The following is a 24,658-nucleotide window of genomic DNA, read 5'->3' on the forward strand; positions in this document are numbered from 1 at the left end:
TTTACATTGTATTCTAAATGATAGGAAGTTTTCTAAATGATTGGAAAGTTTTGAGACCTGAGATATGATTTACATTTGTAAAAGATCATGCTGACTGCTTCAAGGAAATTGAGAAGGTGGAACAAGAGTAGAGGCAGGAGACCTCTTAGGAGGTAGTTACAATAACCCAGGTTGCTGGAAGCTGCGCCTAGTGGTGGAAGTGATGAGAAGCAGTAGGACTGGGAATATGTTTGGAAGGTAGAATGAACAGGACTTGGTGATGGATTGCATGGAGTAAAGAAGGAGAGAAATTAAGAAGATACCACTGAGAAGTTTTCTGCTCTTAGATTCCTTAAAACTGTTTTCAGGGTAGGGATTTTTTTGAATCTTTGACTTTACTACATTCCAATCATGTAATTTATCAATAATGCCTCCCAAACACCAATCTTGAATATGTCCTTCCCCACAGCCACAATGCCCATTCCCTTCTTGTACTATTGCAAATTCCTGCTAGCCGCCCTGCTTCTGCTCTTGCCTCAGGTTCCCTGACCAGCACTTATGTAGAGAATCTATGGATTTGATTGGCCTTTGCTTAAAAACCCTTTAGTACTATAGATTCTTGGAATAAGAAGCATTTAGAACAAAATCCAAACTTCTCAGCCAGGCTTACAAAATCTTACATAACCTGATCCCCTGTAGCTTTGCTGACTTATCTCATACTTATCTCATACACTGCCTTGCTCATCACCCTCCCAGTCACTTCTGGTTTCTCAGGCACAGCATGCTCTTGCTCTTTATTCCCTCTGACAGGACTATAAGCTTTCTCTTTGTACCTTCAGGGTCCAATACTTCTTAATATTAAGCTCTCAGCTTAAATTTTACCTCTGCAGTCAGCCTTCTTGATCACTCACGTCATTTTTCACTTTGAAAGGAAGGGTCTAATATCCTTTCCCAGGAATCTGCACTGGCCTAAAATGACTTGCTTGACCAACAGAATGCAGTGAAAGCGACACTGTAGGACTTCTGAAGCTAGTTTCCTTGCAACATCTGCCTGGGCCTCTTGGAACATGAAGGAGTCTTTTGGGCCTAGAAAAGAAAACAACAGTCTCAAAGGCCCTTGCTGAATCATCTAACTGCAGAGAAAACAAAACAGAACTTTAGTTCCGCCCTGATGTTCCAGGCCAGTTGCATCTATCCGGGACTTATCACCCCCTGTCCAGAAACCTTCCACCCCCTACACCTGCCCAGAAGACTTATCACCCCCTGCCCAACTACAAATGCCATCTCAACTAAAGAATACTCAAAATATCCTGCCTGATTATCCCTTATCAGCTTCCTTATCGCTTCCACAAACCTCCCTATAAATATGGAGCCTCCCTGATCCCTCTCGGTGCTCAGCGTGGTCGTTAGGCTGACTGTCGCCCCTCCGTGCCTGAATAAAGGTAACCTACTTCTGATGAGGTCATCTTTCCTTTTCTGCCTCGGCTGGAACTTAAAGAACATCCCCGCCTGGAGCCCTGAGCTGCCATGTAAGAAGCCTGGCTTCCTTGGACACTGCCGTAAGGGGCAGGCTACGTTCAGGCTCTCCAGTCAACAGTCCCAGCCTCCCAGCCAGCCCCCGCAGACACCACATATCTGTAAAAGACCAACCATCAGCTGAATACCACACAGACAACTCCACGTGGAGAAGACACTCAACCGAGCCCTCCCTGAATTTCTTACCCACGAGATTATTAGATAATAAAATGGTGGTTTTATTAAGCCACTAAGCTTTATAAAAGATTGTCATACACATGTAATAGATAACTGGAACATTATCACAATATTTCAGTTCTTTGTATAACATTTATCACTATCTGATGGTTTTCTTATTTAGTTACTCTATGTGTCTATCTATGTATCTATTCACCATCTACTTATCTGTGATCTAGCTATTTACCATCTATTTTTCCTCCTCTTCCCTGGTGACTTCCCTGGTAGGCTTTCCTGGTGGCTCAGCTGGTAAAGAATCAGCTTGCAATGTAGGAGACCTGGGTTTGATCCCTGGGTTAGGAAGATCCCCTGGAGAGGGGAATGGCTATCCACTCCAGTGTTCTGGCCTGCAGAATTCCATGGACTGTATAATCCATGGGGTTGCAGAGAGTCAGACACAACTGAGGGACTTTCACTCACTTGCCTCCACTAGAATATCAGCTTAAGGAGAGCAGGGACCTTGTCTGTCTTATTTATTGCCATATCTTTAGCACCTAAATTGGCACCTGTACACAGATAGGTGCTCCATAAACATAGTTGAACAAATTAAATCTCTGCATTTCTGAATATCTATCTCTAAAGGACAGCAAGGGTGAAGTGAATACAACATACACATATACTTATACATATAAACGCACAAAAGAAAATCTAGATAAATATCTCCAAATAGTATCCTCCAGGTTCCCAGAGCTGGCAAAAGGCAAAGCCTGGGTTTAAAAACAGATAGTTTGCTTTTCTATCTGTACTCTTAAATTATACGCTCTCTCCTTTGGAAAAAACAAACAAACAAGAGACAGGTAACAGCTAATCCTATTTGCAAGTTCATATACTTTGATAGATAGAACTGGTAAGCGAGAGAAGGAGGGAGACTAGAAGGCAAGGAGAACCATAGCATTTGTCTCAAACCCTCACATTTTCATTTCTAATTATCATTTCTGGGGCAGACAATTACTATGGATTTTTAAAACAGCAATTGATTATTATATCCAATTTCTAAATTATGTCATTAATTTAAACAGATTTTGGCTTTCTGATAGTTTTCTCAGTAAATAATCATATTAATGATGAAAATGTAAATTTTCAGATTTTCCTGTTTACTGATAATTTCTGTTTCTTGTCTTATTGCTTTCATTAAAATTCCAAAAATAATATTCAATAATAGTAGTGGTAGCAAAGATCTCTCCTATTCTTGATTTGAAATTCCCTTATTTAATAAAACATTTGCTTCCTTTTTTGTTTTTTTTTGGTACAGTCTTCTTCAATCTTAAGAACTGTATATTTCTTTTATTCTTTTAAAAAAATGTTTTTTAAAACAAAGGATGGTTCTTGAAATGACCCAAATATCTTTTTAGCATCTATTAATCAAGGAGTTTTTATTTTACTGATTTCTTAATACCGTATCATCTTTACCTTCTAAATTCTATTTTATCATCACTACTATTCTTTGATATGATAATATTCTATTTTGAAATCCCATAGTTTTATTCATAAGTGAAATAGTTCTGTTTCCATATTTATGTTCTATCTTTTAAAGATTTTAATATTAAGATTTTGCTAGAGTCCTGTGGTCTGTAATGCTTTAATTAAATATTGAAATGGTTTTCCCTTAAAGATTAGATAGAGCTCAGCTATAAAAACCTAGTTTCAATTTTTAAAAAAATAAATATTGCATTTTCACATCTCTATTGGTCTGTTCACATTTTGTATTGCTTCTTCAATCACTTCTAGTAGACTTTTTTAACTAAAAAATTGTTTCCCTTAGATTTTTAAATTTATTACCTTACACTTACGTATACTATTATCTTTTAATTTATATAATCTCTTCAGCATCCAGGATTCAGTCTCACGTTCTCATTTCTCACATAGTGTATATTTGTTCTTTTTATCCTCAATCAGACTTGTCAGAAGATTATTTTATTATTTTTCCCATAGAACCAACTTTTGGTTTTACTTTTCCTTTCTACCATTTTTTGTTTTCTATTTTGTTGATTTCTGCTTTTATCTTTATCATTTACCATATTCTAGTTTCTTCTGTTTTATTTGGTTTTTCTTTTTCTAATTTCTTATGGTTGAAAAATTATTTAATTTCCTTATTTTTTTCTAAAAATTTTGGAACTCTAAAATTTCCTTAGACTAGAAATGTATCTGTGCTAATAGTCTTTTCTATGAGCTGTTTATACTTTACCTCTTTCTAGAAAATATGTAATTTTACTTTATTTTTGATCCAGGGGTTATTTCTTTGCTTTCTTTCCTTCCCAAATTAATTTGGAAGCTCAGCTTTGTTTTTCTTTTCTTCTACTGCATAGCTTTCCTTCTTATCTGTCAGGATTGAACTTTCATTTCTCTATTAATATGTCAAAATGCTATTAATGACATCTCTCTTCAAGGTGTTTTACTTCCTCATTCATCTAAACCCTACTTCCATTTTCATGCTTGGACTTCTCTTAATGCTTACAAGAGCATAGACAAGAAAGAATTGTGAGTTGATATATTAAGCCCACAGCAATTGTCGGCCTTAGAAATGCTAAATTAGATTATGAAAAAGTGAGGATGAGAGAGTGCTTTATTCCCTATAGTGACAGTTATCTATATAAGTTGAAAAATAAAGTTTTAACATACGTGTAAAAAAATTATAAAATTTTATTGAGAGATATAATACAAGTTATGAAAACATGAAGAGGTATACTATACTTCTCAAATTAATAAATGAATTTATTGTAGTTTCTATCATATCTTATTTCCTTAAATAATCACAATACTGTTTCAACTAGCAGAAAAAACAGTAGTTCTTTCATATTATCTAATACCCAGCCTAATTTCTTCAACTGACCCTAAAGTATCTTTTACAACTGATTCATCCAAAGTGTGACCCAATAAAAATCACTTATTTCATCTGCTCGTCTCTTGAATCTCTTTTAATCCTCAGTGGTATCCCCACACCATTTTTCCATGGTAGTGATCTGCTGGAGAGACTGGCCAGTTGAATCACAGAATGTCCCACCTACTGGTTTATTTCCTTATAGCTTTCCTTATTGTCCCTGTGTTCTCTGTAAACTGAAATTAGATCTAAAGGTTTGATTAGATTTAGGCTAAGTATTGGGCAAGAAGATTTCACAGGGGTCACACCCACCATATGGGGAGGGGGGGCAGATAATGTCTGGTATCCACTATTACTGGTTCTAGGATTATGCATTGGGTCAAGGTGGCAATAACCTCATCCTATACTGTAAAGCTGTGTTTCCCAGCTGTGATCAGTATGTTATTTGTGAAGTGATATTCTGGCAACATTTAAACATACAGTTCTCCATTCACCTTCTCCCCAGTTGCTTTGGCATCTACTGATAATCTTAACCTGAATTAATTTTTTCATCATGGGTTGAAAAATGGCAAAACTTTTATTATTTGTACAACATTTATTACCTGGAATTCTTCTCTAAGACCTGTCCCTCTTCATTAATGTGATCCCTATACAGGTATCTCCTGCTTTTTGAAAATTCACTTTAAGCCACTTCACTTTTATAATAGATCTATAATGGTACCTGTTTTGACTAATAGAAAGAGATCTGAAGAGGATTTTTGCCTTTAGGGAAAAAGTGAAAAATGAAAACACATTTAGTGTGTTTCACAGCCAGTGGTTACAGAGACAGTGCACCCCCTGAGCAGTAAAACCGGCATCACCAAGCTCCTTCTCTTGGAACCACAGTCAGTATCTCACCATTAGGCCACTTTAGCTTTGAACTGTGTCTGTGAGCACCTGAGCTTGATCTTGATTTATTTTGTGCACTCATTAGCAAGATGTATCCTTAGGTAATTGCTTCTCCACCTTATGCCATTTCAGCTTAGGAAAAGTTTCAAGGGAATGCTCTGCTTTTGGATAGCAGGGGAAATCTGTAGAGAATTTATATTAAAAAGGCAGGAAAACTCACTAATTCCTCCTGCTTTATCAGCAGTTTACAGAGGAAGAAGTGGGTCTAATAACTACCTCCAGTGATGACTCATGAGGTTCCTCTTTTCTTTCTTACTTTAAAAAAGATGGCTTTCTCTTTTTATGTATCCACCTAGCTCTCTGCTTACCTATTTACCTGGAAATCAAGCAGCCCCTGATATCCGAGAATAACCCAAAAACCATAGCCAGGCCTCATGTCATTACAGATGGACCTAATGCTTACAGCAGAGCCATGCTGCTCTCCTCTTGGAAGTAAACAATCTCACAGAACACCCACTTCAAAATCTCCATGTAATCCATGAAATACCAAACACTCCTCTCTGGCAGCTAGTATGAGTGACTTCTGCTTCTTGAGCCATTTCAGCTTTTATCTTTGCTCTTCTGCCCTCCCTGTAGATAAAATTTATGAGATATTCAATTATAGCATTGCCTCCGCTTTCTGACAACACCCAATCGAGAACAAACATCCTTAGACCTGCCCCCAAATTACCTACCCAAAGCCAGAAGTCCATAGTAGGTTCTTTTCTCCTTCCTGAGGTGCCTCCTTCACTGCCCCCTCACACCTTGCTGCCCCATGGTGTACATTCTTCCCTTCTGCAATGAGTGAGAAAAATTAATTCAATTTGTTTAATTACAGGTGTTCCTGATAGACTTTTGATGAAGGAATTGAAGAAGATATACATATATATGTATGTTATATGAAACATTGCAATTCAATACAACTATTACTCTTTTTGATGCTTAATTTGTCCCAATTTTGTTAGTGAGACATCCTTCTAACCAGCTTAAGTGACTGTTTGGCAGAATAGCATAAGTCTCTGAAAGCCTCGTTGTGTTTTAAAGATATCCTAATCTCATTGGATATATTCCCTGCGCAGACATGGATAAAAATTAAAAGAGTAATACAATCCAATGACTCCTAGAATGTGGAAAGTCAAATACTGTCATAGCTTGCTGGCTGAAGCTGAATTTTTATAATGTTTTGGGATGGAACTGCAAGATATTTGAAGTGAAAAAGTGAAAATGTTAGTTGCTCCATCATGCCCACTGACTCTTTGAGACCACAGGGACTAGAGCTGCCATGATCCTCTGTCCATGGAATTTTCCAGGCAAGAATACTAGAGTGGGTAGCCATTCCCTTCTCCATGGGATCTTCCTGACTCAGGGGTTAAACCTGGGTTCCCTGAATTGTAGGCAGATTCCTTACCATCTGAGGACCAGGGGAGCCCTGCAAAGTACTGACTAATATTTAAAATATCCATGCCAAAGAATGTTCAAACTACTGCACTCATTTTACATGCTAGTAAGATTATGCTAAAAATCCTTGAAGTTAGGCTTCAACAGCATGCAAACTGAGAACTTTCAGATATACAAGCTAGATTTAGAAAAGCCAGAGCAACCAGAGATCAAATTGCCAACATCTATTAGATCACAGAAAAAGCAAGGGAATTAAAAAAAAATCTATTTCTGCTTCATTGATTATGCTAAAACCTTTTACTGTGTGGATTACAACAAACTGAAAAATTTTAGAGATAAGACCACCAGACCTCCTTACCTGTCTCCTGAGAAGTCTGTATGCAGGACAAGAAGCAACAGTTAGAACTGGACATGGGACAACAGACTGGTTCAAAGTTGGGAAATGAGTACGTCAAGGCTATATATATTCACCCTGCTTATTTAATTTATACAGAGTATATCATGAGAAATGCTGGGCTGGGTGAAGTTCAAGTTGTAATCAAGATTGCCAGGAGAAATATCAACAACCTCAGATATGCAGATGACACTACCCTAATGGCAGAAAGTGAAGAGGAACTAAAGAGCCTCTTGATGAGGGTGAAAGAGGAGAGTAAAAAGATGGCTTAAAATCCAACATTCAAAAAACTAATATCATGGCATCTGGTCCCATCATTTCAGGCAAACAGATGGGGAAAAAGTGGAAACAGTGACAAATTTTATTTTTTTGGGCTCCAAAATCACTGTGGACAGCCACTGTAGCCATGAAATAAAATGCTTCCTTCTTGGAAGAAAAGCTATGATAAACCTTGACAGCACATTAAAAAGTAGAGACATTACTTTGCCGACAAAGGTTCATCTAGTCAAAGCAATGGTTTCTTCAGCAGCCAAGTACAGATGTGAGAGTTGGACCATAAAGAAGGCTGAGTGCTGGAGAACTGATCCATTCAAACTGTGCTGGAGAAGACCCTTGAGAGTATCTTGGACAGCAAGGAGATCAAACCAGTCAATCCTAAAGGAAATCAACCGTGAATATTCATTGGAAGGACTGATGCTGAAACTGAAGCTCCAATACTTTGGCCACCTGATGCAAAGAGCAGACTCACTGGAAAAGACCCTGATGCTGGGAAAGACTGAGGGCAGGAGGAGAAGCAGGGATAGAGGACAAGATGGTCGGATGGCATCATTGACTCAATGAACATGAGTTTGAGCAAATCCTGGGACTTAGTGAAGAGTAGGGAAGCCTGGAATGCAGCAGTCCATTGGGTTGCAGAGAGTCAGATGTGACTTGGCAACTGAACAAGAAAGTATTCATTCTTTCTGATTCAGCAAGCCCATTTTTCTGGAACCTTAGAGAAGGAAAGAAATATAAGGAAATGTAAGAATTTATGCATAAGAATGTTAACTGCAACACTATATTGGCAAAAGAATGAAAACTGAATATCCAGTAAAGAGAAATGGGGGACTAAATTTCTGTACACAATATAGAACATAGGTAGCTACTTTTTAATAAGGCATAGCTATAGCTAGAGAATATACATGTAATACTGATAAATGAAATATGCTGTGGTCTTGTGATATGTAATCACAACACTGTAACGTATTTCATATACATATTATACATATATATGTGTATATATACATGCCACAGTTTAATTTAGAGAAAAAAATCACCCTATGCTTGTAATTTTGTTTGATCATGAAAGAAGAAATTTATTATACTTAGCTTAAAGGAGTGGGGATGAATTCAACTATCTTTGATTTATTCTAGTGTGTAGCACATATATATTGCTTTTAGATTTACCAAAAAATTAAAATATAAGGAAAAATAAGTAACAATAATCAAACTAAAAACTGGAATTTGATTTAAGCAGCTTTTTATTTATACCCAATATATAAGACAAAAGATAGACATGTAAGGGAGAGAGTTAGTTTCTTAACAAGGGCCTGTGTTTCTCCCAGGAGACTATGGCATTAAAGCCTTTGTCTGCCATATCTCAGGCAGGTCCCAGGTTTCACATTAGAATACTCTCTAACACCATACACAAAAATAAGCTTCATATGGATCAAAGACCTAAATGTAAGGCCAGACACCATAAACCTCTTAGAGGAAAACACAGGCAGAACACTTTTTGACATAAATCACAGCAAGATCTCTTTTTTAATCTACCTCCTAGAGTAAAGAAAATATAAACAAAAATGAACAAATGGGATCTAATTAAACTTAAAAACTTTTGCACAGCAAAGAAAACTATAAACAAAACAAGACAACCCTCAGAATGGAAGAAAATATTTGCAAATGAGGCAACAGACAGAGAATTAATTTCTAAAATACACAAATAACTCATGCAGCTCAATATAAAAAAAAACCCAATCAAAAAATGGGTGGAAGATCTAAATACACATTTATCCAAAGAAGACATTCTTACGGCCAAAAGGCACATGAAAAGATGCTCAACATAACTAATTATTAGAGAAATGCAAGTTAAAACTAAAATGAGGTATTACCTCACACTAGTCACAATCGTCATCATCAAAAAATCTACAAACAGTAAATTCTAGAGAGGGTATGGAGAACAGAGAATCTTCTTACACTGTTGGTGGGAATGTAAATTTATTGAGAACAGTATTGAGAAAAACTAAAACTAGAACTACCCATGACCCAGCAATCCCAGTCCTGGGTACTACCCAGAGAAAACCATAATTCAAAATGACGTATTCATTCCAAAGTGCACTGTAGCACTATTCACAATACCCAGAACATGGAAGCACTCTAAATGCCCATTGAAGAGTTATGGACAAAGAAGATGTGGTATATATATATAGTGGAATATTACTCAGCCATAAAAAGGAAGGAAATTATACCATTTGCAGATATGTGGATGGGACTGTTATACAGAGTGAAATAAGTCAGAAAGAGAAATGCTACATTTGATATTGTTTATATGTGGAATCTTAAAATTGAGTACAAATGAACTTATTTACAAAACAGAAACATAGATGTAGAACAGATGTAGAAAACAAACATGGATACCAGTTGCTAAGTGGGAGGAAGGATAAGTTGAAAGACTGAGATGACATATACACACTACTATACATAAAACAGATAACTAAGAAGAACCTGCTGCATAGCACAGGGAACTCTACTCAGTAGTCTGTAATGGCCTAAATGGGAAAAGAATCTAAAAAAAGGAGTGGACATATGTATTTGTATAACTGATTCACTTTGCTGAATTCTAACACAACATTATAAATCAACTATGCTCCAACAAATTTATAAAAATAATAATAATTAAAAAAAGATTAATAAAGGAACTCTTGTGGCTTAAACTGAGCTGCTCTTATTTCTTCCACCCACTGTAACAAAAGGAGAAAAGGGCTTGACTCTTTAATTAACGAGGAGAGAAATTTCACCTTGTGGCATCATAGATTGCCCGTAACTAAAGTTTGCATTTAGCTGTTGACCACAAAATGTACATATATATGGAAATTTTATGAGATTGGTACTCTGGGACAAGTACCTAAAGTCATTATATTTTGGTGATTTAAAAATAAATTAACAGAGCTTTTCAGAGATATGGGACTAAAGCTAAATGGGAAAGAAAGCTGAAATGAGAAAAAGGTTCATCCTTACCACAGCAGAAGGACTTTTCCGCCCCAAGTAATTTCCGTTTTCCGGGTGAGTGGGTTTGCATTCTGGCTACACTAATGCAATAGTTCTATGTATGAGTAATTTTAGAGGTCCACTCACCAATTATAGCTCTACTGATAAAGCCTTCTTGTGGATGAAATAGTATGGTTACCTTTATAAAAAATGCACTTCCATATGAGAGTAAATTGTGACAAATATAAGAAAATAAAGGTGCTATAAACAAGCCAGGGCTCTGCTCATGGCCATGAGAGCTTTCAATAATCACATATTACACAGTGTAAGTATAATTTTCTGATGACACAATAGCCCCAAGCAGTTTTTTTGTGTGTTGTTTTTAAGACACGAGGCATTACCCAGAAAGCACACTGACTACAAGCCTAACATTATAGAAACAGGAAGACAGTCATTCTCCTCTTTCTCTGAATATGTACCTCATTTATTGTGTTGTGGTTGCAACAGAACTGAAAGGAGGAGACTCTCCATGTTTAATCTCATGGTGTAACTGTAACAGCTGCTGTTTGGGGCACTCATTTGTCACTAGTTCCTACTGAAATACCTACAAAAATTAGCTAATGGTGGGGAGAGACGGAGTGGGGGATAGGGGGTGAGGAGTGGAGGATGGTGAGCAGTGAATCTTCTACCCAAGCATAAATACTTAAAATTTCAAGTTTCACTCGGGGCCCAAGTATTCTCTATAACTCACCTAATTTCCTTTATTGGTGGTTGGGGTTTTTGTGCCACTTACCTTCCCTTATTTTATTTAAATCTTAGAGACTTATCCTTAGTCAAATAAGAAAAAAATTTTCTCTAACTTTACTATCCCTGGGCATATCACTCTCCCTTCCCTTTCTTCACTGCACCCCTTCCCCCTCTAATGGGACTGATGATAGCATTGGCCTATGTGCTCTACAGCCCTTCTCTGCTAATGTAACCCCCTCCTGCCTTCAATTTGCTGGATGGAAACTACTATTCCAGGTTTGGCGAATATCTGGTGGATACTTGAAGCTATACTTTCTACCTATAGAAGGTGGCATGTGAGACTTACCATTCTAAGTAAGTATATTTTTTCTTTTTCATTTTAAATGATTTTTTACATAAACACATTTCATATAAATGAGCACAAAGCCAAGCATATAGTAGATAACATGTATTTGATAAATTAAATATTCTGTCATAAATCTTACTTACACACTAAGCTTGGGATGATATTGACAGCTACGATTTGATGAGAAAGATGTTCAAGAGATATGGGTCTATGCAGAGTTAAGGTAACATGCAAGAGTTGGAACCAATGAGCAATTGATCAGCAGCTGAATCACTGTTCCACTGGATAGAGATCTATTTTATCCAGAAATTGGTCCCTACAGGTTCTGACTAAGGCAGTTGAAAGAAATGTACACTTAAGATAATCTCTCCCAACAGATTTTAGGGTCAGTTCTATGAAAGCAACTTTGCTAAGCATCTGGAAAATAAGTTGGGCACAGAAAAGACTGCTCACCTCTAGAAATGGATAAAAATACATTCTGGATACATAGAAGAGAGCAGCAATTTCATTCACTTTATTATGAGTATATTTCTATAGACCATCCGACCATCCATGTGTGCATGTTTAGTCATGTCCAACTTTATGCAACCCCATGGACTGTAGCCTGCCAGGCTCCTCTGTTCATGGAATTCTCCAGGCAAGAATCTTGGAGTGGGTTGTCATTCCCTTCTCCAGGGGATCTTCCCGACCCAGGACCAAACTGGGATCTCCTGCACTGCGGGTAGGTTCTTTACTATCCGAGCCACCAGGGAAGCCTCCCTCTATAGACCATGACTGACTGGTAAAACATTCTTATTTATTGAATCTTGTACTTATTTACGTGGATGTTCACAAATAATAGCAACAGCAAGTGATATCATTTCTAGAGATCCAAATACCTTATATAGTTCACAGTGTCAAAAATCTTACCATTTAAAAAAAAAAAAAAAACAACTTACCATTTTAACTGATATAATCCAAACAGGATGTGTTAGAAGAAAATCTCAGTGTTTCTTTTGACTAAACACATTGGAGGTATAGGATGAAAAATGGCTACAGCAACTTGAGTTCAAATCTCCACAATGCTCAGGGAGTTGCACAAACTCTCAGTGCCTTGATTTGTAAATCAAAAGAAGATTTACACTCATGTGGTTCCACTGTGCACTGGTCAAGCTTTCCTCTCAAAGTCTTTCCCAATTTAGCAGGACCTTCCTACACTCTCCAGATGTGCCAGATGGCTAAGCCTTACAGAAACTGCCATTATGCCTTGGCATCTTACTGCCCTTGAAGCATGGAGAGCTCTGCCTCCTTTATTTTTTAACTTGTATTTCAACATAATTACAGCCATAAAAGACAGCAGTTACAAAGAACGACTCAATACCATTCACCCAGATTCTCCAAATGTTGGTATTTTATCAACATTTTTATCATCCTCTCTGTATACATACATATATGTAAAATATATAAGTGTATATTTTAATGAACACTTGAAACCAAGTTAACGGCATTTACTCCTAAATACTTCAAGCTGCATTTTTCTTTAAAAAAAAGAGACATTATATAACCACTGTTTAAATGACAAAATCAGAAAATTATCATTATCATTACAATATCCTCTAGTGTATTTACAGAAAAAAATCCAGTATACACATTTTAAACTTCTTTAAACTTTCATGAACTTCACAATTTTGATGAGTACTGGTGAGTTATTTTGTAGAGTGCCCATAGTTTGAATTTGCCCAATGTTTCCTCATGATTAGACTCAAGTTATGTTTATCAGGTAGGAAGACCAGAGGATGATGTCATGTCCTTCTCAGTGCATCATAACGGGAGACATGAGATTTGTGTTTGTTCCATTACTGGTATTGTTCTCTTTGATTACTCAGCTTAGGTGTTTCCCAGGTTTTCCACTGCGATGTTACTTTCTTCCCTTGAAATTAATAATAACTTGTGGGAAGGTACTTTGAGACTGTTGAAGCCTAGCTTGAAGGATTTTGAGCATTATCTTGCTAGCATGTGAAATGAACACAATTGTACAGTAGTTTGAACATTCTTTGGCATTGCCCGTCTTTGGTTGGAATGAAAACCAACCTTTTCCAGTCCTGTGGCAACAGCTGAGTTTTTCAAGTTGACTGACATATTGAGTGCAGCACTTTAACAGCATCATCTTTTAGGATTTGAAATAGCTCAGCTGGAATTCCATCACCTTCACTAGCTTTGTTGGTAGTAATGCCTCCTAGGGCCCACTTGACTTCATATTCCAGGATGTCTGGCTGTAGGTAAGTGACCATACCATCTCGGTTATCTGGGTCATTAAGACTTTTTTTGTACAGTTCTTCTGTGTATTCTTGCCACCTATTCTTAATCTCTTCTGCTTCGGTTAGATCCTTACCATTTCTGTCCTTTATTGTGCCCGTTTTTGCATGAAGTATTCCCTTGGTATCTCTAATTTTCTTGAAGAAATCACAAGTCTTTCCTATTCTATTGTTTTTCTCTATTTCTTTACATTGTTCACTTAAGAATGTTTTCTTATCTCTCCTTGCTATTCTTTGGAACTCTGCATTCAGTTGATTTCCCTTTCTCCTTTGTCTTTTGCTACGTGAACCAAGAACTTCCAGATGTACAAGCTGAATTTAGAAAAGGCAAAGGAACCAGAGATCAAATTGCCAACATCCATTAAATAATAGAAAATGAGAAAATTCCAGAAAATCATCTACTTCTGCTTCATTGACTATGCTAAAGCCTTTGAGTATGTGGATCACAACAAATGTGGAAAATTCTTAAAGATAAGGGAATTTTCTTCCAGGCTACCTTACCTGCCTCCTGAGAAACCTGTATGCAGGTCAAGAAGCAACAATTAGAATGGAACAATGGGCTAGTTCAAAATTGAGAAAGGAGTACGTCAAGGCTGTGTATTATCACCCTGCTTATTTAACTTATATGCAGAGTACATCATGTGAAATACTGGGCTGGTTGAAGCATAAACTGGAATCAAGATTTCCAGGAGAAATATCAACCTCCTCAGATATGCAGATGACAGCTTTCTAATGACAGAAAGTGAAGAGGAACTAAAGAGCCTCTTGATGAAGGTGAAAGAGGAAAGTGAAAAAGCTGATTTAAAACTCAACATTCAAAAAACTATGATCATGGCATTGAGTCCCATCCAAATAGATGGGGGAAAAAATGGAAACAGTGACAAACTTTATTTTCTTGGGCTCCAAAATCACTGCAGGTAATGACTGCTGCCATGAAATTAAAAGACATTTGCTCTCTGGAAGAAAAACTATGACAAACCTAGATAGCATATTAAAAAGCAGAGACATCATTTTACAGACAAAGGTCTGCATAGTCAAAGCTATGTGTCCAGTAGTTATATATGGATGTGAGAATTGGATCATAAAGAAGGCTGAGCACTGAAGAACTGATGCTTTCAAATTGTACTGGAGAAGACTCTTGAGAGTATCTTGGACAGCAAGGAGATCAAACCAGTCAATCCTAAAGGAGATCAACTCTGAATATTTATTGAAAGGAGTGATGCTGAAGTTGAAGCTCCAATACTTTGGCCACCTGATGCAAAGAGCCAACTCACTGGAGAAGACCCTGATGCTGGGAAAGACTGAAGGCAGGAGGAGAAGGGGATGACAGAGGATGAATGATGGTTGGATGGCATCACCAACTCAGTGGACATGAGTTTGAGAAAACTCCAGCACATAGTGAAGAACAGGGAAGCCTGGTGTGCTACAGTTTATGTGGTTACAAATAGTCAGACAACTAGGTGACTGAACAATAACAACTTTGAGACTATATAAATATCCACTTAGCATCCATTGAGGATTCTTTTCTGCTTCTTTTAGTTCTTGCAACACATAGTACTTTCTCAAGGTAAACTGATAATATCCTTCTTCTCCTTATAAAAAAATTTTGTAATGGCTTGGGAAAAGCTCTAGAAATGCAATTTTTGCTGTAATAACTATCTATTAGAATGTTGTGAGAATTTAGTAGAAAAAATTAAGTTTTCTATTTCACCCTTAGTTTATGTGTAGAATTACAGCAGATAATTCTAGTACAATTAAACTAATCCCATAATTCAGCAAAACTGTTTAAAGACCCATTGATTAAGTTGTAACAACAGTAATTACTTAAAAAGACATGAATTTGACAAATATTAAAATGGGCTTCCAGAAAGAGGTGAAAGTGAGAAAATCAGAGATGACAAGCTAATGCCATTGTTATTTAAATTCACAGTTACAAAGGCAGGTCTGAATTATCTTGGCATATTTAAGATATATATTTCTTCCTGCAAGACAATGAGTGAGAGAGTGAGGCTCTTCATTTAAATTAAATGTTGATGACAGTTACTTTCCACACTCTTTTCTTGAGGTTGCTACAGTGACAGTTTCTTTGTTTTACAAATGTTTATTTGAATCATAGAGCTTTCTGTTTTATTGTGCATAATCTTTCTATCTCTCAGGATGCTCCTTGGTGCTAAGTCACATCAGTCGTGTCCAACTCTGTGCAACCCCATAGACGGCAGCCGACCAGGCTCCACTGCCTTCAATTCTGCGAATGTAAAATTCACTCACTGGTGGCAAATAGACAAGTCATAGAAAAAGTGATGGAACTCTTACTGGGGCAAAAAATTTAACTTCTTCACTGGAACCAAAAATATATTCATTCAGCTCTCTTGAGAGCACCTAAAAAACCATTTGTGGCTATATTTTCTCTGAGGTTCCAGTAGGGTATGGTTTTAAGGGTCTTTAGCAGTTGAGACAATACAACACCTCAGTGACTTCAATGGTAGTTCTTTAATAATGTGGTCCATTCCTGTAAGGATTCACTCCATCATCAAAAAGCACCATATATCTGGAGAGCATGAGCCTTCAATCCTGGCAGTACATTGTAACCCACTGTCTCCCATTCTGACTTCTGATATCATTAGTTTGGGATATGGCCTAGTGTTCAGGGCTTTTAAAAGGTCCACAGATGATTCTAATGGAAGGAAGCCAAGGTTGGGAACCTCTGCTGTAGAAAGTTTTTATTTTCCCCTTCAGACTGAAGAAATGAAATTTGAGTCTCCTTGTTTATGCAGATTTCTGTGACTCACTATACTTTCAGGATAGGGTCACAAAGAGTCAGACACAACTGCGCGACTGAACTGACTGACTGATACTTTCAGGATGCCCCTACTAATGTATTTCTATACATATGAGTGGACAGAGAAGCAATTTCTCTAATCTGTTTTGTACACTAGGGGTTGCTAAAAAAAAATCCAGGGATGAATGGGCTACAAATATTTTTGCTCAAGTTTTACTTTAGAGAATAATGAATTATATTCCCCATTCAAATTCCACCATGCATGTCACAGCATTGCTTCCCCTTCATGTTTGTTTCTATCACTAGAATGCTTTCTAATCTGACTGAGCTGGTCCTGGGATAGTTATAACCTTATCATTTACTGAGTACCTCCCAGCTACCAAATTGTTTATAGATAACTTCAATTTATAGATAACATCTTTTAAACAAAAAATCATCAGCTTTAAACTAGCTAGGAGAGAGCCAGGATTAGGGCCTGGGTCTAGGAGGTAGGAAAATCATCTTTACTAATAAAGACACTATAGGGATAGTTTCCCTCTGCTGATTAATCCAAGCCATTCAGCCCATTACTTCCCTTGGCAATTGTTACTTGTTTAGAGATAACCATCTGTTCTAGGGTCTCTGGAAAATGGTAAATTACATTCTACTACTGAGGAACAGGTTAACATTTTCTCCTGCTGAATTTGAATAAGGAGGCACAGAGCCCTGACCTCCACTGACTGTCAATTGTGATATGAGGTAAAACAGCCTTAGTTTGAAGCCAAAGCTGAGGAGTTCCAAACAGCCACCAGTGGGGCCAATATTATCCATGGGCAAATAGCTGCCTAAATAAGTGGTTTCAGAGGTATTGGAAGGATGTCCCTAAAACAACTCCTTTCTGCTAGGTGTTGCAAATCCCTCAAAAGGAGAAAGAAACTTTTATTCCATATTTAGAATGAAGACTTAAAATGCAAAGAGCTTGGGACAAAGTAATTCTCTGTCTCATATCCAGAGGTTGACATAAGAATATTTTCTAGGAGCAAGTTTAAAGGTGAACACACACAGAGACAGAGGGTGGGAAGGAAATCTAAGAGAGGTGGGAAAGGGATAGTGGAAAGGGAGGCCAGGGCTGCTTGGTCCTAGGACTGTCATCAAGAGAGACTGTGGAATCTCCATCTTTAGCAATAGATTCTAGCTGAGATGATTACATATTATTTCACTTGAAAGAATGCTGATGGCCTAAATTATATCTCAGAGATTTTTTTTAAATTTTACTTTTTTGGATACACATTTCTATAATATTTTTTTCTGCACAAATGAATATGATCATGTGTTTTTTCTTCTTTAGACTGTTAATTTGATGGACTACTTTGATTGATTTTTGAATACTGAACTGCTCTTGCATTCTAAGGACAAATTGCACTTGCCATGGCATATTGTTCTTTCTTTCACGTTGCTGGATTTGATTTCACTGATGGATATTACTGAAGTATTTTGTTGAGGAGGATTGTGTTGAGGAGGATTCATGAGGGGCTTTGGTCTATAGCTTTCTTGTATTGTCTTTGTCTGGTTTTAGTATCATGGAAATGTTGGCCTCATAAAATGAGCTGGAAAATATTCCCTCCTCTTTTGTTTTCTGGAAGAAAGTATTTAGAACTAATGCTATTTAAATTTTTGATAGAATTCACCCATGAAACCAATCTCAGCCTGAAGATTTCATTTTCAGAAGGCCTTTAACCACAAATTCATTTCTAAAACAGATATAGTACTATAAAGTTATCTATTTTATCATGGCTGAGGAATTGTTCCACTTAATCTGAGCTGTTAAGTTTATATTTGTACAGTTGTTGATAGTATTGCCTATTGTCTTTGTAAAGTCTGTGGGACTTGTAATGATTTCCCTTTATTCATTTATGATAATGGTAAGTTCTTTCTTTCTTTCTTATCAGTCTTATTTGAGGCTTATCAATTTCATTGCTCTTTCATAAAACAACCTTTTGTTTCACTGGTTTACCTGTTTTCAATTTCATTGATTTCTGCTCTTTATTATTTCCTTTCTTTTACTTGCTTAGGTTTTATTTTGCTCTTGTTTTCTAGTTTCTTAAGAAGAAAGTTTATTGATTAAAGAACTTTTTTTCTTTTCCAATGTAAGCATTTAATGGTGTAAATTTCCTCTAAATAGTACTGCTTTTCAGAGCCCTCCAACAGTTTCTCATCACATTCTTTCCAGGTTTTACAGCTGCATTCAGTGGGAGACACATGGTGGAATATGTTTACTCAGAACAAACTAGTCTTTTTAAATATAATTTTTTCCAGGAGTCTTCTGTCAAAAAAAATGCTTCTATTGCACATTATCTGAGCACATATAACCTTTATTACTTAACCAAGATAAAAGTGTGGCACTTTTCTGGTGAAAAAGCGCCAGTACTACTGACACACCAAAAAGCACTACTTTGCCAGAAGTACATGCTTAAAGTTAATGGTTACCATGAAAATTTTTTTTCAAGATTAGTGGTTATCTTTTGCACAGTTTATTACTAATTATTCCTCCAAACTCTCCTGTTGAGAGAGGAATATATTGTCAACTGTTCTTAAGAAAGCCAGGGGCCTTACCAGAGCAATCTTTTGGCTGGAGCCTGAACTGTTATATTCTCTAGTGCAGAGCATCGTTCCTTAGCTGTGTCCAGTCTACTAACAAGCCCATTAAAGGCATTCTTCATTTCTATTACAGTATAATTGATCTCTAGCATTTCTTTTGGTCCCTTCTTAGGATTTCTTCTCTCTGCTTACATTGCCCATCTGTTCATGTATGCTATCCACGTTGTCCATTAGAGCCCTAAACGTGTTAATCATACCATGTTTTAAATCTTTGGTCTGATAATTCCAATATCCTTGCCATGTCTGGTTCTAATGATTGCTCTGTCTCTTCAAATTGTGTTTTTTGCCCTGTAATTTTTTCTTGATAGCCAGACATGATGTACCACATGAAATGAGCTGCTATAAATAGACCTTTAGTGATGTGGTGGTTAGATATGGGGGAAAGGAAGCATTCTTTGGTCCTGTGATTAGGTCTCGGTTTCTAAGTGAGACTGTGAACTTCACAAGTGCTTTTCAATTTTTTTCTCCCCTTAAATGTAATGGGATGGCTAGAGCAGGCTTGAGTTGGGTATTTCCTTTCCCCCAGGTCAGTAGGGCTCTGATAATTCCCCAGCACGTTAGGCTCTGGTTAACTAGTTTCTGCTGAGGGCAGGCTTGTTTAGAAGAATAAAATGCTCTAGGGTCTTTCTCAAAGGTTTCTTTTTCCCTCCCTCTGCCAGAAACATGAGACAATTTTTCTTCCATGTTTGTTGTGGGAATCTGGTCAAGCTTCAGGAGGTAAATCTCACAATACTGTGGAGAGCCCCGTATGATTGGGTCCACCAGGAGTTTTCAACTCTCAGACTTGTATACACTAAGTCTCCAGCAATTCGTCAATTACAGTCCAGGTTTTCCTACCCAGCCCTGCTTCCTGCGGCCATTTCTGCTGATCTTATTGCATACTCTTGTTTTTCAGTGTTTATAGATAAAAAGAAGTAAAGGAATGAACCAGGATTGTGCTTCCAAACACTGAGGCAGCAGACTGTTGCTCTTTACTCTTCTTTGTCATTGATACAGTGACACTTCATCATTTTCTTTCTAACCTTATGTGTTTTAATGCTTAGTATTTGCATTTGATAAGAAGGCATCATTCTGGTTTCTAAGCTATCTTTGTAGTCATGGTAATGTTTCTCTTTATTAATTCATTTGGAATTCAATTTGTGAGGCACCAACTTAAACATCAGACCCTTATATTCCACATTTTGTCACAATGATTCAGGGTGCATACTTCCAATTTCTCAATTGTGTTTTGTTTTTATCCCTTTCTTAGTGAAGATGAACAACAAAGAATACCCTACTTTTCCTTCTAGGAATCACTGTATTTTTCTTTCATTATTACAACTCTATAATTTGAACTGTCATGGTTGTAGTTATAAGAGGAGAACTTTAGAACTAGTTTCTGAACATTAGAGTAAGGAAATTAAAACAAGCTTATCAACTGGAGAGGTCCTTTTTGCCATGGAGTTATGAAAATCACTGTATGTGCTTTACTTCCTAGAATACCAATTTTTAAGAATCTGAACCCCAGAAAAGTGAGTTAAGCCCTATAATGTTTGTCAACCTTATTTAAACATTTTTGGGTGATTTTTAACTCTCTCTTGAAATCCCACAGCATCTTCATCATAACTATATGTGAGGAACAGATGTGCAGAGTGAGTTTGTAGAGAATTCTGGTTAACAGAATGTAAGCTAATCAAGGGTTCACTCTTCAGGCAGTATTTCAAGCACCAGGAAGAATTTATTTAAATATTGACATGAATGACAATCTCTTTTTCTGACTTGTCTGGAACTTTTCTGCCTGCAGTCAGCTCCCAGCGGCATCCTGGCCATAGATTGTCACCATCTGGACCATAAAATTTGAAAATATGATGCTTAGCAAAACTGACATGAATGTGATACCAGGAGCTGTTTACATCATAATATTAATATATATGTGATGGGAAGAGACATGAACTTACCTTCCCCAGAGAAGCCCTGATTTCCTCAATGATGAGTCTCTGCTTCCTGTACGAACTGCTCAGATAGGAGCACGGTTCATCTTTTTCTGGTCATCCAGGCATGATTTTCTGAGAGCCAGGGACTGCCTAAATTTCACTTATATCCTAAATGACAGAGAAAGTAGAAAAGTCTATAATCACTAGTACTCATGCTTACCAGGACCTTTGTGTGGTGACATCATTGGGCCTATTTGTCAGCCTTGACATTCCCTCATTAGGTTTTCTTTTTTTTTGTCTTTATCCCTACTCACATCAATTGCATAAACCCATACATAGCTTCCACTATCCCTTGATAGCATATATATTAAGAACTTGGAAACTGGAGTGTGTATTCCATGAGAAAGTTACTCCTTTCAAGTCTACATTTCCTATAAAATGGGGATATGACCTCTAACTTGCAGAAACATTGAATCTGGGACAGAGGAGGTCCCCCAGAACTGGAAATTATCATGGGCAGCTCTCCTCTCCCTTGAATACCTGACTGTTCTAATTACCAAATAAGGTCACCCATGTGTCTTTCAGGCTGTGCCTCATGAAGCAGGGTCTTACTAACTCCATCTGATTCCATCATACAGGACACAACCAGAACACTGTCCTACTAATTCCATCTGGCTCCATCACGTGGGACATCCCAGAACATGGTCCTACAACTCCATCGGGCTCCATCACACTGGGCCCACCAGATCACTGTCAATCAGCTTGTAAGTTACAAGACCTGCTCGCAGCAGTTGATCTATCAATATTTAAAACATACCAGTGTTTAGGACAATGGTTTGTGGGACCTGTTCAAATTCAGAGGGAAAAATAGCTTGAAAAACATAGAATTTAAGGTAAAATGGGGAGAATATTCACCTGATTATAAGCTCAGAAAAAGTTTTACAAGGGATGTCACTGGTTTTAACTAAACAAAAATATCCTTTAATATTATTTGTTGTTATTGTTCAATCACTAAGTCATATGCAACTCTTTGTGACCCCGCTGGCTGCAGCAGGCCAGGCTCCCCTGTACTTCATTACCTATTTGTAAGCTAGCTAATTTATGTAGGCATATAGATATAGATATACCTTTTACATATATCCATGGTTTATTTTCCTGTGACAATGGGCATTTCTGTTCGAATGCAATGTTACACAGCTAAAAGGGATCTTCTAGTCCCACAGCCAAGCAAAGCACTCTTTCATCCTATTGATGGTTTTAAACCTTGTTCCTCTCCTCTCTGGCTCCCCTACTCTAGGGAAAAAACACACATGAACTAACACAGCCTCCATGTCATAGTGCCACCATTCTCCTATTTAGCAATCTCATTCAAGCTAATTAGTTTATAGAAATACATGTCATGTCAAGTCAGGATAGAGAGTATGTGATCTTCAACTTAGATATCTGTTCATCACTCCTTGTCTCTTTCTCCAAGCCCACTCTTCCTATTCAGAATGTAAGATCAAGTTATTCGTGCTGCTGTTTGAGGGCTTTCAGCCTAACTTCCTTGGTGCAAGTTTTGATTATCAGTTTTACAAATTTGGAAACTTAAAAAAATTGGCCTTGAGATGTATTAGTCTCTGGAAGAGGGACTCACCTAAGAGGCACTAACCACAGACAAATGTATAAGCTATATCACCTTATATCAAATATAGGGGTTTACAGGTGCAGCTAAAGAACCACGTCTGATAATCAACCAACGGCAATTTCTTAATTAAGGGTTAGTCCTACTGGAAAAGCTGAAATGGAACAGAAGGCTATTTCGTGGTGGAGCATCAGAACAGTCCATATTCAGTTCATTCAGTCCATTCAGTTCAGTTCAGTTCAGTTCAGTCGCTCAGTCATGTCTGACTCTTTGCAACCCCATGAATCACAGCACGCCAGGCCTCCCTGTCCATCACCAGCTCCCGGAGTTTACTCAAACTCATGCCCATCGAGTCGGTGATGACATCCAGTCATCTCATCCTCTGTTGTCCCCTTCTCGTCCTGCCCCAATCCCTCCCAGCATCAGGGTCTTTTCCAATGAGTCAACTCTTCGCATGAGGTGGCCAAAGTATTGGAGTTTCAGCTTCAGCATCAGTCGTTCCAATGAACACCCAGGACTGATCTCCTTTAGGATGGACTGGTTGGATCTCCTTACAGTGCAAGGGACTCTCAAGAGTCTTCTCCAACACCACAGTTCAAAAGCATCAATTTTTCGGCGCTCAGCTTTCTTCACAGTCCAACTCTCACATCCATACATAACCACTGGAAAAACCATAGCCTTGACTAGACAGACCTTTGTTGACAAAGTAATGTCTCTGCTTTCTAATATGCTGTCTAGGTTGGTCATAACTTTCCTTCCAAGTAGCAAGTGTCTTTTAATTTCATGGCTGCAATCACCATCTGCAGTGATTTTGGAGCCCCAAAAAATAAAGTCTGACACTGTTTCCACTGTTTCCCCATTTATTTCCCATGAAGTGATGGGACCAGATGCCATGATCTTAGTTTTCTGAATGTTGAGCTTTAAGCCAACTTTTTCACTCTCCTCTTTCACTTTCATCAAGAGGCTTTTTAGTTCCTCTTCACTCTCTGCCATAAGGGTGGTATCATCTGCATATCTGAGGTTATTGATATTTCTCCCAGCAATCTTGATTCCAGCTTGTGCTTCTTCCAGCCCAGCGTTTCTCATGATGTACTCTGCATATAAGTTAAATAAGCAGGGTGACAATATACAGCCTTGATGTACTCCTTTTCCTATTTGGAACCAGTCTGTTGGTCCACGTCCAGTTCTAACTGTTGCTTCCTGACCTGCATACAGGTTTCTCAAGAGGTGGGTCAGGTGGTCTGGTATTCCCATCTCTTGGAATATTCCACAGTTTATTGTGATCCACACAGTCAAAGGCTTTGGCATAGTCAATAAAGCAGAAACAGATGTTTTTCTGGAAGTTTCTTACTCTTTCAATGATCCAGCGGATGTTGGCAATTTGATCTCTGGTTCCTCTGCCTTTTCTAAAACCAGCTTGAACATCTGGAAGTTCACGGTTCACGTATTGTTGAAGCCTGGCTTGGAGAATTTTGAGCATAACTTTACTAGCGTGTGAGATGAGTACAATTGTGCGGTAGTTTGAACATTCTTTGGGATTGCCTTTCTTTGGGATTGGAATGAAAACTGACCTTTTCCAGTCCTGTGGCCACTGCTGAGTTTTCCAAACTTGCTGGCATATTGAGTGTAGCACTTTCACAGCATCATCTTTCAGGATTTGAAATAGCTCAACTGGAATTCCATCACTTCCACTAGCTTTGTTTGTAGTGATGCTTTCTAAGACCCACTTGACTTCACATTCCAGGATGTCTGGCTCTAGGTGAGTGATCACACCATCGTGATTATCTGGGTCATGATGATCTTT

At 37.7% G+C, this 24,658-nt stretch overlaps 1 protein-coding gene across 2 annotated transcripts in view; it reads right to left on the reverse strand.

The window, feature by feature from the left end:
* The window catches only part of NPY (neuropeptide Y), a 150,746-nt gene that overhangs the window by 32,375 nt on the left and 93,713 nt on the right, over positions 1-24,658 (reverse strand). Inside the window, exons 3-6 of one of the 2 annotated variants that reach the window (XM_061166369.1) lie at positions 21,255-21,398; positions 7,233-8,259; positions 6,172-6,271; positions 5,901-6,067 (exon numbers count right to left, since the gene is read on the reverse strand). The gene's annotated coding sequence lies outside the window, so the exon portion shown is untranslated. Of the gene's footprint in view, positions 1-890; positions 926-5,900; positions 6,068-6,171; positions 6,272-7,232; positions 8,260-21,254; positions 21,399-24,658 lie in introns of those variants that run through there. The other variant, XM_061166372.1, reaches the window with a different exon arrangement.

This window comes from Dama dama, chromosome 18 (genome assembly GCF_033118175.1).
Source record: "Dama dama isolate Ldn47 chromosome 18, ASM3311817v1, whole genome shotgun sequence".
NCBI lineage: Eukaryota > Metazoa > Chordata > Mammalia > Artiodactyla > Cervidae > Dama > Dama dama.